General features: G+C 43.4%; 1 non-coding gene and 1 pseudogene across 1 annotated transcript; one reads left to right on the forward strand and one right to left on the reverse strand.

Moving 5' to 3' along the window:
- LOC115872694 overlaps window positions 1–4,315 on the reverse strand; it is a 16,857-nt pseudogene extending 12,542 nt beyond the window's left edge.
- Window positions 4,316–9,334: 5,019 nt separating this feature from the next.
- Window positions 9,335–9,406, forward strand: TRNAK-UUU. The gene has a single exon. It is a non-coding gene; the product is annotated as a tRNA-Lys (tRNA).
- The last annotated feature ends 3,096 nt before the right edge of the window (window positions 9,407–12,502 follow it).

Here is a 12,502-nt window from a genome sequence, read left to right on the forward strand (position 1 = left end):
CATGCTTAATTGCTGAGAGCTACTCATCATCCAGTGTGTCTTCTATTGTTTGTGAATGTGAAGTTATTTTGAAAGTGTACTTATGTGTAGAATCCCTACATTTGCCCCTGTTTTTTCTTTGATGACATTTATAGTTTTGTGTTTTACATTTAGATCTTTTATCGGGTTAGTTTTTGTATTTGGTGCCAGGTATGGATGGATCTGGTACATCTTTTTTTTTAGGTATCAGCTATTGATTTTATTTTTAAAATATTGGAGACCAGTTACATTTAGGTGATTGTCCTATGTCTCCTACATCAATAGAATATAAAAAAATCCTTGTTCAAACAGAACTGTATGGGAAGGGAAGGGATCTATTGGAATAAGATGTCAATAAAAATATTATTCAAATTTTAAAAAATCCTTGTTCAGGTTGGTAATAATATATCCAAGGATACTGCTTGGTCAGTCAAATATTCCTGAAAGAAATAAAATGCAGGTGTCTGTGCTGAGTTTGGCCGAGTGGCCTCCTGGATAACGAATGTATCTGGTTCCCAGCTGTGTCATTCACGTCCCTACCGTGGTGGTGAATCTCATTTTGTATCGATTTTCCTTTTGCAACTTGAAGCAGTCCTGACATTTGACACTGTTGATTATTTTCTCCTGACTGTGTCCAAGAGTTTCCAGTGCAAAGGAGGCACTGTGAAATAAGGCGGGGGTTGAGGTAGGAATGTAAACGATGATTTTTTTATCCTATTATTATGGGATCCTGTCCCACATCTGGATGGGTTCTAAAGGGGGGAGGTGTTGTGTAATTGAGGGGTAAATTAAGGAGACATGAGACAAGGTATGCAAGGGCTCCCCTCGTTCATGTCGACCAGAACCAGAATGAGGCCGTAATGTATTCGCTCACAAGTTCGTATAATCTCAGGCATGCAAGCCATGGTAAGCACATATGTAACAGGACGGGGTTGTATTAGAGGCATACATATAACATGAGGGGGAAGAGCTAGGGATGTATATGCAATAGGAAGGGGAGACACAAGTGACAGGAAGGTACATACATAACAAGATGGGCAGATTCTAGAGTCAAGATGGCAGCCTAACCTTGGGTGTCTCTGAGCTCTTCTCCAGGGGAATAATCTATGATCCTTATCCGAAGAGAGTGGACCCTACTTAGGGTGGGACAGACAACAGGGTCTGATTCCTCTTGATGGCAAACAACCTTCAGGCCAGTAGCCTTTAAGCAACTGACCTTCAAGTATATATGTAGCAACCATGTGCTTGCAAGCCCCTTGAGACTGACATTATTGGCGGGCGGGCATCATGGGAAATAACTTTTACTTAGAAGGATGTGACCAGGACACATCTCCAACTCATGATAGTGAAAGTTTCCCTCCATGGGAGCACAGTTTCCAAGACTCCTTAACATATGAACGTTGAGAGTTTGTCCAAATACATTCTTCCCGGTTCTGTTTCCTACATATTATTTTTTTGCCTACATATTATTTATAGTAAAGATAGAGGTTGATGTCAGAAGGGAAACTGTGGGTTGTTCGTACACACATCTGAATGATTTTGCTGTCATTGGCTTTCATTTCTCAGAACTCTTTAGTGTCCTCATCAAGATTTAGCAAGACTTATTTTCATACACAAATGTTTATATTTGTTCTTTTCTTGAGCTGAAATAATTTGAGATTTGGATATTGCAGATGGGGCAAATTTGCAATGCAATTGTCTTCTCGTAAGCATATGGAAGATGTTCTTTAAATTGTTTAAAAGTCCAATTATGTTTTTAAAATTTCCTTATTCCAGAATTTTAATAAATAGAGTGGGCTCAAGATACAAAATCAAATTTTCAGACTGAAAAATTTCCCTTGCATACATCCCAACCAAGTGTCAATTACCCAGTAACTAAGGTAAGCACAGTCTCATTTAATATGTATTGAAGAGTTCATGTGTTAAACTCATGTGAAATTTTTCACTACAGATTAATATGTAAGCACAAGTAAACCTGTGCTTGCCTTGCTTTTTGAGTAAAGCCACACTGGATACCCACATATAATATAGTAACTTTGTTTCTACTGGGCTTTTACACCTTACTTCTGATTAAAAATAACCCCCTTCCTATAAATAACATCAAAGTAAAATGAATCGTAACCAAACACATTGACTTTGAGTTGATTCCCATTCATAGCTCCCATTACAGCTCCAGGATGTAATCTTTAGGGAAGCTGACTGCCCCATCATCCTCCATCCTCCTCCCAGGGAGCAGTTGGTAGATTCAAACCCTCAACCCCTGTGTCACCAGAGTTCCTTATAATGCCACAGAATGTAGCATATTGGAAATTCTCATCCCACATCTTCCAAAGGAGAACGGACGCAGGGCTTTCTAAACTATAATCTTTGTGGGAGCAGATGGCAAGGAGCATCGGGATAAGTCACCTTCAGCCTTTAGGTTATTAGCCTAAACTTTAACCATTGCCAATGGGTGCTTGCTCCTTATCCGAGTTTCAGTTGTTTTATTAAAATTTTTAAATGACATATACAAACTTGTATGGAAGACCGCAAGTATTTATAAATAAAGGAGAGGAGAAAAATATGTAAGAGCAAAATTTGAAGAAAAAAAAAAAAGAGCAAAATTTGGTTGGATGTGCTAAAATGAGTAGAAACGTGTAGTGCAATAAATTATGGACAGCATTGTGAATAATGTAAATCCCAAAACACTCAATTGTCTTCTGCGGAATCTGTACATAGTTCAAGAAACACTCTTTTGAACAGTATGAGGGAGTGTTGCATGGTTGAAAATCAGAAAGACATGAGTCAAGGTTGTATCCTCTCACCATGCTAAATTAGCATACAATTCATGAAGGAAAACCTGGCCTCTTGGTTGGAGGAAGACTCAATAATAGCCTGTGATACGCAGGTAATAGCCTAGCTGCTGAAAGTGAAGAGAATTTGAAGCATTTGCTGATGAAGTTCAAAGGCTAGCTAGAGCCTTCATTATGGATCACATCTCAATGTAAACAAATATCCTCACAACATGGCCCAATGTGCTGGTGCAAAGATTGAACTTGTCCAGGATAAAATTATTCTTGTTCCACAATCAATGCACATGGAATCAGCAGGGGCGGCTACCAAATAATGTATTGCCTTGGGCAAATCTGCTGCCAAAGATCTCTTGAAAGTGTTCAAACACAAAGATGTCACTCTGAAAAACTAAGGTGAGCCTGACCCAAGCTGTGTTCTTTCCAATCTCGTCAGATGCATGCAGAAGCTCCACAGTGATCGAGGAAGTCCAAAGAAGAATTGATGTCTGTGAGTTATGGTGTTGCTGAAGAATATTTAATATACAGCCGACGGCCGGGAGAATGAACAAATCAGTGTTGGAAGAACAGGCAGAATGCTTCATAGATGCGAGCATGGGGAGATCTAAGTTATTTTCGACCTGCTATCAGGAGGGACCTGTCCTAGAACAAGATGTCATGCTTGGTAAAGCAGAGGGTCAGAAAGTTGGAGGAAGATCCTTAACAAGATGGATCGGTCTAGTGGCTGCAGCAACCAGCTCAGACCTGGTGATCAGTGATTGTTCTGATGGTGCTGGACCAGGCAGTGTTTCTCCCCGTGGCACACAGGGTCGCTGTGAGTCTTAACCAACTGGATGGTACCTAAGAACAACGGAGACAATTCGGGAGTTGGGAGAGCGGAAGGTGGCACTGGCCAACTAGTCTAATAGAACTGTGGCACTTAAGGTTAGTTTGACAGCTAGAACCCAAGATAATTTACAAATGTGATAGATTTAATGCGTTATGTTACAAGTATACCGATTTTAATCAAGCTTGTTGTGTAAATGCTTAGTTTACCATGGTTAGCAAAATGAAGAGGCACAACAAGAAAACAAAAAGTACTAGATTTTTTTTTTAAGAATCATTTTATTGGGGGTCATACAATTCATCACAATACATACATCAATTGTGTAAAGCATACTTATACATTTGTTGCCCTCATCATTCTCAAAATTCGCTTTCCTCTTGGGTTCCTGGAATTAGCTCATTTCCCTTCAACACCCCACCCTCCCCGCCCCAATACTAGATTCTATACCTGGGGACACCTTGTGAGTCAGAGCAAGTCTGTTCTTTAGGGTTTTCATTGGTTACATTTTTGAAAGCAAATTGCCAGGCCTTTCTTAGGAGACTTCCAACCTTTCAGTTAGTGGCCAAGAATGCGAAATAAAGCCAACACCGCTGCCTTCAGTTGATAGTAACTCACAGTGACCCTGTAGGACAGAGAAGAATAGCTCCTTGGGGTTCTCGGCTAAGGAAACAGACAACCACATCGTTAGCCCACTAGGTGGGCTGGTGGCTGGTTCAAAAGACAGCTTTTTCACTGGGGCTCCTCTACTGTCTAAAAGAGCAGTAAAATCGACATTATGTGTAACCTTAATTTTCACGCGGGAAACCGGATTGGAGCTCCGGCGAAACCAGAAACCAGCGTCTGGCTCACAGAGTTGCATCTGAAAAGAGATCTCTGGCTTTCGCACAGCGGCCTCTGCAGCTCGGGGACGGAGGGGACACGCGATGCTTCTCGGAGACGCTGGTCTCCCGCCGTGAGGACCTCGCTGCGACTGAAGACCGTCTGCGACGTGAACTTGAACGAAAGCCCTTCGTGGACAGGTTGTCAAGCCTCCATCTCCCAAGAGCTTTCGGCCTTTAGCCGAAATTAGGCGCCACGGTCTATCCAGCTACTGACGTTGGAAAGGATGCTCTCCCAAGACCTTTCAGAAGCTCAGCCTCCACACTGGGACTGGTCCCCCGCGGTCCCTCGCGGCCCGCACCTTGCGGACCCTGCGCCGGACCTGAGCCGGGGACCCGGGAGCGACGCGCCAGGGAAACCGATCGACGGGGACCGGCCGCTCTCCAGGCTGGGGGCCCGGGTGCGCAGGGCTTCCACGGCGGTGGGTCCCTTTGAAACCACCAGCTGGGACGCAGAGATGGCGACGGGCGTCCATGGCACAGGAGCGTGGACACGGGAGTTCTCGGGGCCCGGGCGCGGGGGCTGGGGGAGGAAGGCCAGGAGAAGCTGACCAGGGAGTGGGGTGAGCCCCATTCTCTGCACCCCCTCCAGCTGTGCAGGGAGCACCCGCAGGGTGGGGGGGGCTTCCGTGGGTGCTGCGGGACACCCCACATACTCCATATCGAGGAAATATAAAGGTAGGGAATAAAATGTAATTGGGTAACCTTTGAACTATGCTCCCCTTGGCTCTCATCTAGCTAAAGGACTTGTCCCCACTGTTTATCAGAAGCTGATAGAAAATAAGATTCAGGGAGGGAGGGGAGAAAATGAGGACCTGATGCCAGGGGCTTAAGTGGAGAGCAAATGTTTTGAGAATGACGAGGACAAAGAATCTACAAATGTGCTTTACACAATTGATGTATGTGTGGATTGTGATAAGAGTTGTATGAGCCCCTCATAAAATGATTTTTTTTAAAAGAAAAGAAGATTCACGGGAAAAGATATTAGTAAAGTATAAAAGAGCTCCGGAAAGTAGGGTATTTGAGGCCTTCTTTTTAAAAAAATCATTTTATTGGAGCTCATGCAACTCTTATCACAATCCACACACACATCAATTGTGTAAAGCACACTTATATGTTCCTTCGTTGCCCTCATCATTCTCAAACCTCGCTTTCCGCTTGAGTTCCTGGAATCAGCTACTCATTTTCCTTTCCCCCCTCCCCCTCCCTGCCTGCTGCCCCACCCCCACCCCGCGGGCCGCTTCACTTGGGCTTGTTAAGGCAGCTAGGACTTCATAAGCATGAAGCAGGGATATGTTTGGAGAAAGAGGAAGACAGCAGAAGTGGAACAGAGCCCAACGCCAAGGGGAGGGGTGGGGGGGATTACAAAAAGAGCTTTCTTTTAGTTCATTTGTCAAGGTCTCTTTTGTAGCTACTGAGATGTTAAGGCCAAATCCTGGTCTACACCATCGGATCAATACTTCAATGGCACCATGCTCTTCTGTCTTTATGAGTCAGACTCCTCTCTTCCTGTTTAAGGTGCTCTATCCATATTTGTAAGAAAATTCCACTTTTTTTCCTTTTCCCCATGATCTTTTCCTCCCGCCCCCCCCTTTCTTAACCATTGAAGTTGGCTTCTTCTGGGGGTGAAATGATTTTTCTTTCATCATGGTAGCCTCATATAGTATTTGTCTTTATGGGATTTGCTAGCTTGGCTGAGCATAGTGTTTTCCTAATTCTTCCATAGCATGAGGTGTTTGGAACTTTCATCCTGGTTCCTTAGCAATGCACAATATTCCCTTGTGTGCGTATACCAAAGTTCATCCATTCCTCCACAGACAGGCATTTTGGTTGTTTACATCTTCTGGCTTTTCACAGTTTCATCTTTTTGGTTAGTTATGTGAGAACATGAATGTGGATATATATGTTTGTGTTTTGTTCTCTCTTGCCCCCACCCCCACCCCACCTTTGGCGTATAAGCTGAGTAGAGAGGCTGCTGAATTATATGGTATTTCTATTCAAATTTATTTAAGGAAGAGCTATACTGATTTCCTTAACAGTTGTGCAAATTTGTCAATTAAAACAATGAGATGCCACCTAAACTGATAGGCACTGGTAGCAGAATTTAACAACAAAACAAAAACAAAATGACAAATGCTGGAGAAGATGTGGAGATATTAGAATGCTCATCTACTGCAGGTAAAATTACAAACAAGCTTAACATTTCTATTGCTCCAGGCTCCAAATTGACCTAGGGACCTTTAGATCTTCAGTCTACAGCTCTCCCAACAGCTACTTCAGATCTATCAAGAGCTTGTGTGAAACAAATCATAATAACTGTAAATTTTTACTCTTTCCCACTAAATATGAAGTGTCTGCTGAGTAACCCAGGGGCTGGTTTTCAACACCCTGTGGGCAGTTCCGCTCTGGCCTTCAGGATCATTACCAGTGGAGGTTGGCTCAGTGGGGTTCGGTTTGTACTTTGTAGGCAAGGATTCCGTTTTACTTGGCTCTATTACCAAGAAGGACCAGTTCCTGGAGAAGGATATCATGCCTGCTCAGAGCAAAAGAGGAAGATAGATACTCAGCACCATGGATCGGCACAATGGCTACAGCAATCAGCTCAAACATCACAATTGTGAGGATGGCGCTGGGCGGGGCGGTGTTTCCTTCTGTTGTACATTGGAAAACAAACCCATCAGGTCCATTTCTCGCCAGAGCAATCCAGGGCCTCTCTAAGTTGGAACCAACTCTACAGCGCCTAAGAAAAACTACATATCCTGGTTTCGCTCCTCTCTTCCACCCTAACCAACCTCCCTCTACCAGGGAGAAAACAGCCTCTGGCCGCCTCCAAAGTCTTTCTCTGCAAGGAAGTCCTTTACAAATTTCCTCCCACTTTCGTTCAAAACACAAATACCTGTTTTGTTCGTCTTCTGCTTCATACAGATTGATTCAGTTAGGTTTTATTAGTCTCCAGGTCAAAAGTTAAAGTACAACACTTAAACATGGAATTATTTCTCCAAGAGGCATTAATTGGTATACTGAAACAAACAGGGAAACCTTGGAGGGACTGGGGACTGAGCCCAGGGCTTTGTGCATGCTAAGCACACACTGTACCATGAAACTACACTCCCTTACAGCTGTCATGGTTGGGGATACTATTGAGTGCTTTGCTGCTGACTAAGTTACCAAGAGATCATTTTATGTCTAACTTCTCTGCTTCAGAACTCCCTGCACTGCACTCTCTTGGGCATGGATGGATACACCCAGAAAAGGATACCTTAACTGCTAGAGAGATGTTGTTCATGCGTGATGGTCTTCCAAGACATTGCTTCTGTTCCCTTTCTGGGTGAGTCCCAGGATATAACCAGGATATAGTCGCTGAATAGGACCTTCTGCACTCTTTTGACTCCTGGAAATATATTAATACTTTACATAGGCAATAAAAGAAATACAAAGAACTCAAATTTATACTTTAAAATTGAATACAAATGGAGACAAAAAATATGACAGACTTTTTTTTAATGCTGCAATTCCACCTTGGAGAAAAGAGAGAGAACAGATCGAAATAAACATATCACTCAGTGCTATGTCCTTATTATCAGATAAAAGGAATTACAAATCTGTGTTAACCCGAAGTAGCAGATTTGTGTTTCATTTAAAATAGTGTGTTGGATGAAACAATCCTGATATTATTTTATGTAAAATTTAGGCTTGAGAACAATGAGTTCCTAGACTGATACGATTGGAAACTGGGACTTTCACTGCAGGAGAACAAAAAAAGTTTGACCTGGAGTAGTGGGGTAGTAAGTAATGCCCTGTTGGCGCTGCCTGGGCATTCGACTCTTGGGTTACCGAATAGAACTGCTTCATGGTGTTTCCTTGCCCGTAATCCTTATGGAAGAGTTAGGTGGGATAAAGGTTATCAGCTCTGCAAAGTAAACCCAGTGTCTCACCCTCTGAGGAAGAAAGAAGTGGCCCACTGTCCTGAAGGTCACAGCTCTGTCTTGGAATGAATTCACGGCAATGGCTTTGGCTTTGGGGTTACTCTCTCCACTGACCAGTGGGGGCCATTGCACTTGACTGCCAACCTCAAGATGGATGCTTCCCGCAGAAGAAAAATCCTGGTTGTTTGCTTCCATTAAGGTCACCGGATGACGTGGAGTCACCGCAGCGACAACAACTTTTTTTTTCTAATTGTTTTACATGTGAGTGGAGTGAAAGTTTGCAGAGCAAATAGGTTACCCATTCCTCTATGCATACTAATTTTGTCTTGTGCCATTGATTGTAACATCCACAACATAACAGCACCCTGCTCACTTCCTCCCTGCATTTCCTCCATCCCTCCCTCCTCCTTTCCTGTTTCTTCCACTCTGAGGAACTTTCTCCCTGGGGCAGTGCTGCCCCTTTCCTTCCGCTCGGTTCATTGGACTAAGGAATATGCAGCTCATAGGAGTACTGCTCCCCTTCAAGGCCTGTTGTCTGTTGTTTGGTTGAAAGTTCAGCCATTGGGGTGAATTCTGTTCCATGCCTGAAGAGTGTCTAAGGACCATAGTCTCGGGGGTTCACTAGTTTTAGTTAGATGATTAAGCTTGGTTTGTTGTTTCTTTATTTAATTGATGTTTTGTTTTGTTCGTCATTTTTCTCCTCTTTGAACCAGCACCTCTTTCCTTCCTTTCTAGCCATTTGTTAACATGTTGCCATATCGACCTTAGCGTGGACCGCATTGGGGATGTACCATGAAATGTATACCATGGTATATTTGAAATTCTTTACCGAACCCTAATTCAAGTGCATCAGTTCTTCCAACATCCTTTATTCAATGACCAATATTCACATGTGGGGCCTGGATAGTTCAGTTGGTACAGTGTTAGACTTTTAATCTGAGGTTCAGGGTTCAAGTCCCTGTTCAGGCAGCTTTTAAAATTCCAGATGGTTTTCTTATCAACTATAGGGCTTCTTTTACCCCCAATTACCGTACTCTTCTTAAACTCTACTTCCATCTCTTAGCTAGATTCGCAAAGTTTCTTAAAAGGTGGATCAAGACCACCACCTTCAATTGAGGGAAGGGAGTCGAGAAAGATTTATTAGTAGTAAAGATCGGTCCAAAAAATTAGTTCAAAACCAAATGCGTAATTAACTCGAGGTGTTTCTGGCTGCGCTCCCCTGTGTAGTGTTACAGTATATGTTGTTAGACTTAAATTTCTTTTATCCCTATCTAACTCCATTTCCCCTTACAGCCATTTTAGTTCTCTTTCCACAGAGTTTTGCAGGTCAGAATGACTTGGCGAAATAATTGTGCACATAAGTTGTTAAACTGTTACCAGAGGAACAATGTCGGTGGCCGGAGAAGATTGGAAAAGGTTTAAGATCAGACCGGCTCTAAGAAGAGAATGTTATCTCTAGTAGACGGGGAATAAGTCATAAAAGTAAGCCACTGTGACTCTGCAAACTAAGCTAGTTAAGTCAGCTAAAAAGTTTTACAAGCCCACCGGGACCAAGATAAGCTGGGCAGGCTAAACTGCCCCCATCCTGTTATCTTGTGCAAACACCCTTCCCATTCCTTACTCAGACCCCCCTCTCACCTCACTGGTTTTAGCATCCTTGCAAAACTGCGTATATCCTGACAGATGTTTAAACAGATAGTCAATGTTTCATCTATCTGAGGATTTTTTGATGTTCCCATCCATGTAACCCCTTTAAAAACCCTGAGCTAAAAGTTGTTCGGGGCTGCAGTCTTGATCCTGCGTGGTCAGGCTGTAGTCCGAGTTCGAACTTGTCTGTTTCTGTCTTTCTCTTTTACCTGTTAAATAAACTTACTCTTAGCTTTTACAGGTTTGTGGTCAGTGGTTCTTGTTGGGCATTTACTCCGTAACATGTAGCAAATTTCTTGGAGGAGACAGAATGGCGAGTGGGAAAAGGCTAATGGGGAAAAGATGTAGCCACAGTTTGCCCACCGGTGGTCTATTTTGCCAGACTCTAGGCAGAACGATGAACTTTTCATTAATTAGGAGGAAAAAGGACAATGAGAATTAGAGATAGCCAGGAAGCAAAGTTAGCAAACATTAGAGGCTATTTGACAGCATATGGTGGGAGGTCAGATGCTTAGACATCCTCCCTGAAGGCAGTCGGTTGCCAGACTACTGCCTGATCCCACCACAGGAGGGGCCCACTCCCTGCTGTTAAGGACAATGGGCTACTTCTCCCTAAAGGCTTGAGGCCTTCAGTCGGATCCCTGCAGGTGGGATTCACACCCTACTGATAATAGTTTCTATGGTGAGCCAGAGAACAGGTCAAACCAGCTCAGCAACATCCAAAATTAAGCTGCCTCCCTGAATCTAGGATCCACCCATCTTGTCACATGCGTACCACCAACACCTCCCCCTCTTATTGCATGGATACTTCTAGATCACCCCCTCCCATTACTGTATTAGCTATAGCACAACCCCTTCCTGTGACATGTCTTTACCTGTAATTAGGGGACTTATATGCCCCCCCAAAGAGATATAAGTCTTGGTTAGCAATAAAGAGACTCTCTCCCATCCTCTCCCCCCTCTCGCTCACTCCTGCAATTCCCACCTTCCATATCTCCACGTGGACCACCAAGTGGGGCTGAGGTGAGCATGCTACCATGAAATGTGTCTGACTCCATTATTTCAATATTTCTTCTATCTCTCATGCTCTCTATGACTTCAGTAGAATCTTTACTTATTATCGCTGTACAATTGCACCTACTGGACCTGTGATGATTTGTTAGGGACTGGTTTCCCTGACAGGGATAATTTGGATTTGGCGAGCTATAAAAGATGTAATAATGCCTTTGACTAAGGCCAAAAGAGGGGTTTTAAAGTTCTGCTTGAACACTGCTTGAAAACTTTGCTTACTTTTTGATTTACAGGTGTGGAAAGTTTACACAATGAATTTGTCAAACCTATAAGACAACTGCACTATGCTATCAGGGCCAATGCAGCTTGCAAATTCTCTGAGAGCATGACAAGGCTTTCTACTCCCTTAAAGGGTTGTTGTCTTGGAGACTCACAGCACCAGTTCCACCCTGTCTGAGGAGTCGCTGTCACTGGATGGCAGTGAGTTTGAATTTTTTGAGTTTTAAAGAGACAACTTTGTGAAGTTGTCTTTGTAAGGTAGTTGAGAGGCACCAGAGACCAAATCCGTTGAATTAGAGCAAACAGGCTTTATTGGGGAGAAAATCCCAGCCTGGGCGAAGTTCCATGGTCCACAGTGTCTGGGCCGAGGGAATCGCACTCCAGACTATAGGAGTGGTGTTTATATAGCTGGGGAACATGTGACTGGGCTGCCTTTAGTCCATATAAGGTAAAGTAGCCAGGGATTAGGAGATACCGGGTTTCTGGAATGTAAGGTGTTTTCCTGGTTCCAGGTGTATTCGTGCTGGGTACAGAGCAGCAGGCCGAGAGCAAAGCGGGCACTGAGCCAAATGGGCCATGAGTAAAAGAAAGAAAGAAAACTTGTGAAGCTGCTTTACATAGCCAGCTCTGGTCAGCTCCACAGGTGTGTGTGTGAGACATTCAAGGCCACTCGCTGCTAGTTGTTTCAGCCAGCTTTGGTCAGCTCCACATGGGTGGGGGAGATTCAAGGTCACTTGCTGCTAGAAGCCAGCCTGGTATTGATCCGGCCATACAGTCTTTTACAAACAATGGAGTACTCAAATACTCAAAAACTACTGACCCAGAGATTTGTATTTGTATGTGTTTTATAGAGGAGAGGCTTCTCAGTTAAATGGAGCTGGGTGGTGGGGGGGTGGGGGTGAGTGGAGGCATCCATAAAACTCAGGAACTCAAAATGTAAGCAAAAGAAAGAAAGATCTTTAGAATAGTAAGAGAAGTGATCTTTACTCATAAAGGAAAAACATTTTAATTATATAATTTGCATGACAGTAGATATCTCACCAGAAATTATGGAGCCAGAATAAAGAGCCACATTTTTTAGTGCTACAAGAAAAAACAGTCAATTTAGGGGGAGGACAGAAAGGAAGA

The sequence above is a fragment of the Echinops telfairi genome, unplaced genomic scaffold, assembly GCF_000313985.2.
Source record: "Echinops telfairi isolate 266 unplaced genomic scaffold, ASM31398v2 ScPeMD7_7441;HRSCAF=8479, whole genome shotgun sequence".
Taxonomy (NCBI): domain Eukaryota; kingdom Metazoa; phylum Chordata; class Mammalia; order Afrosoricida; family Tenrecidae; genus Echinops; species Echinops telfairi.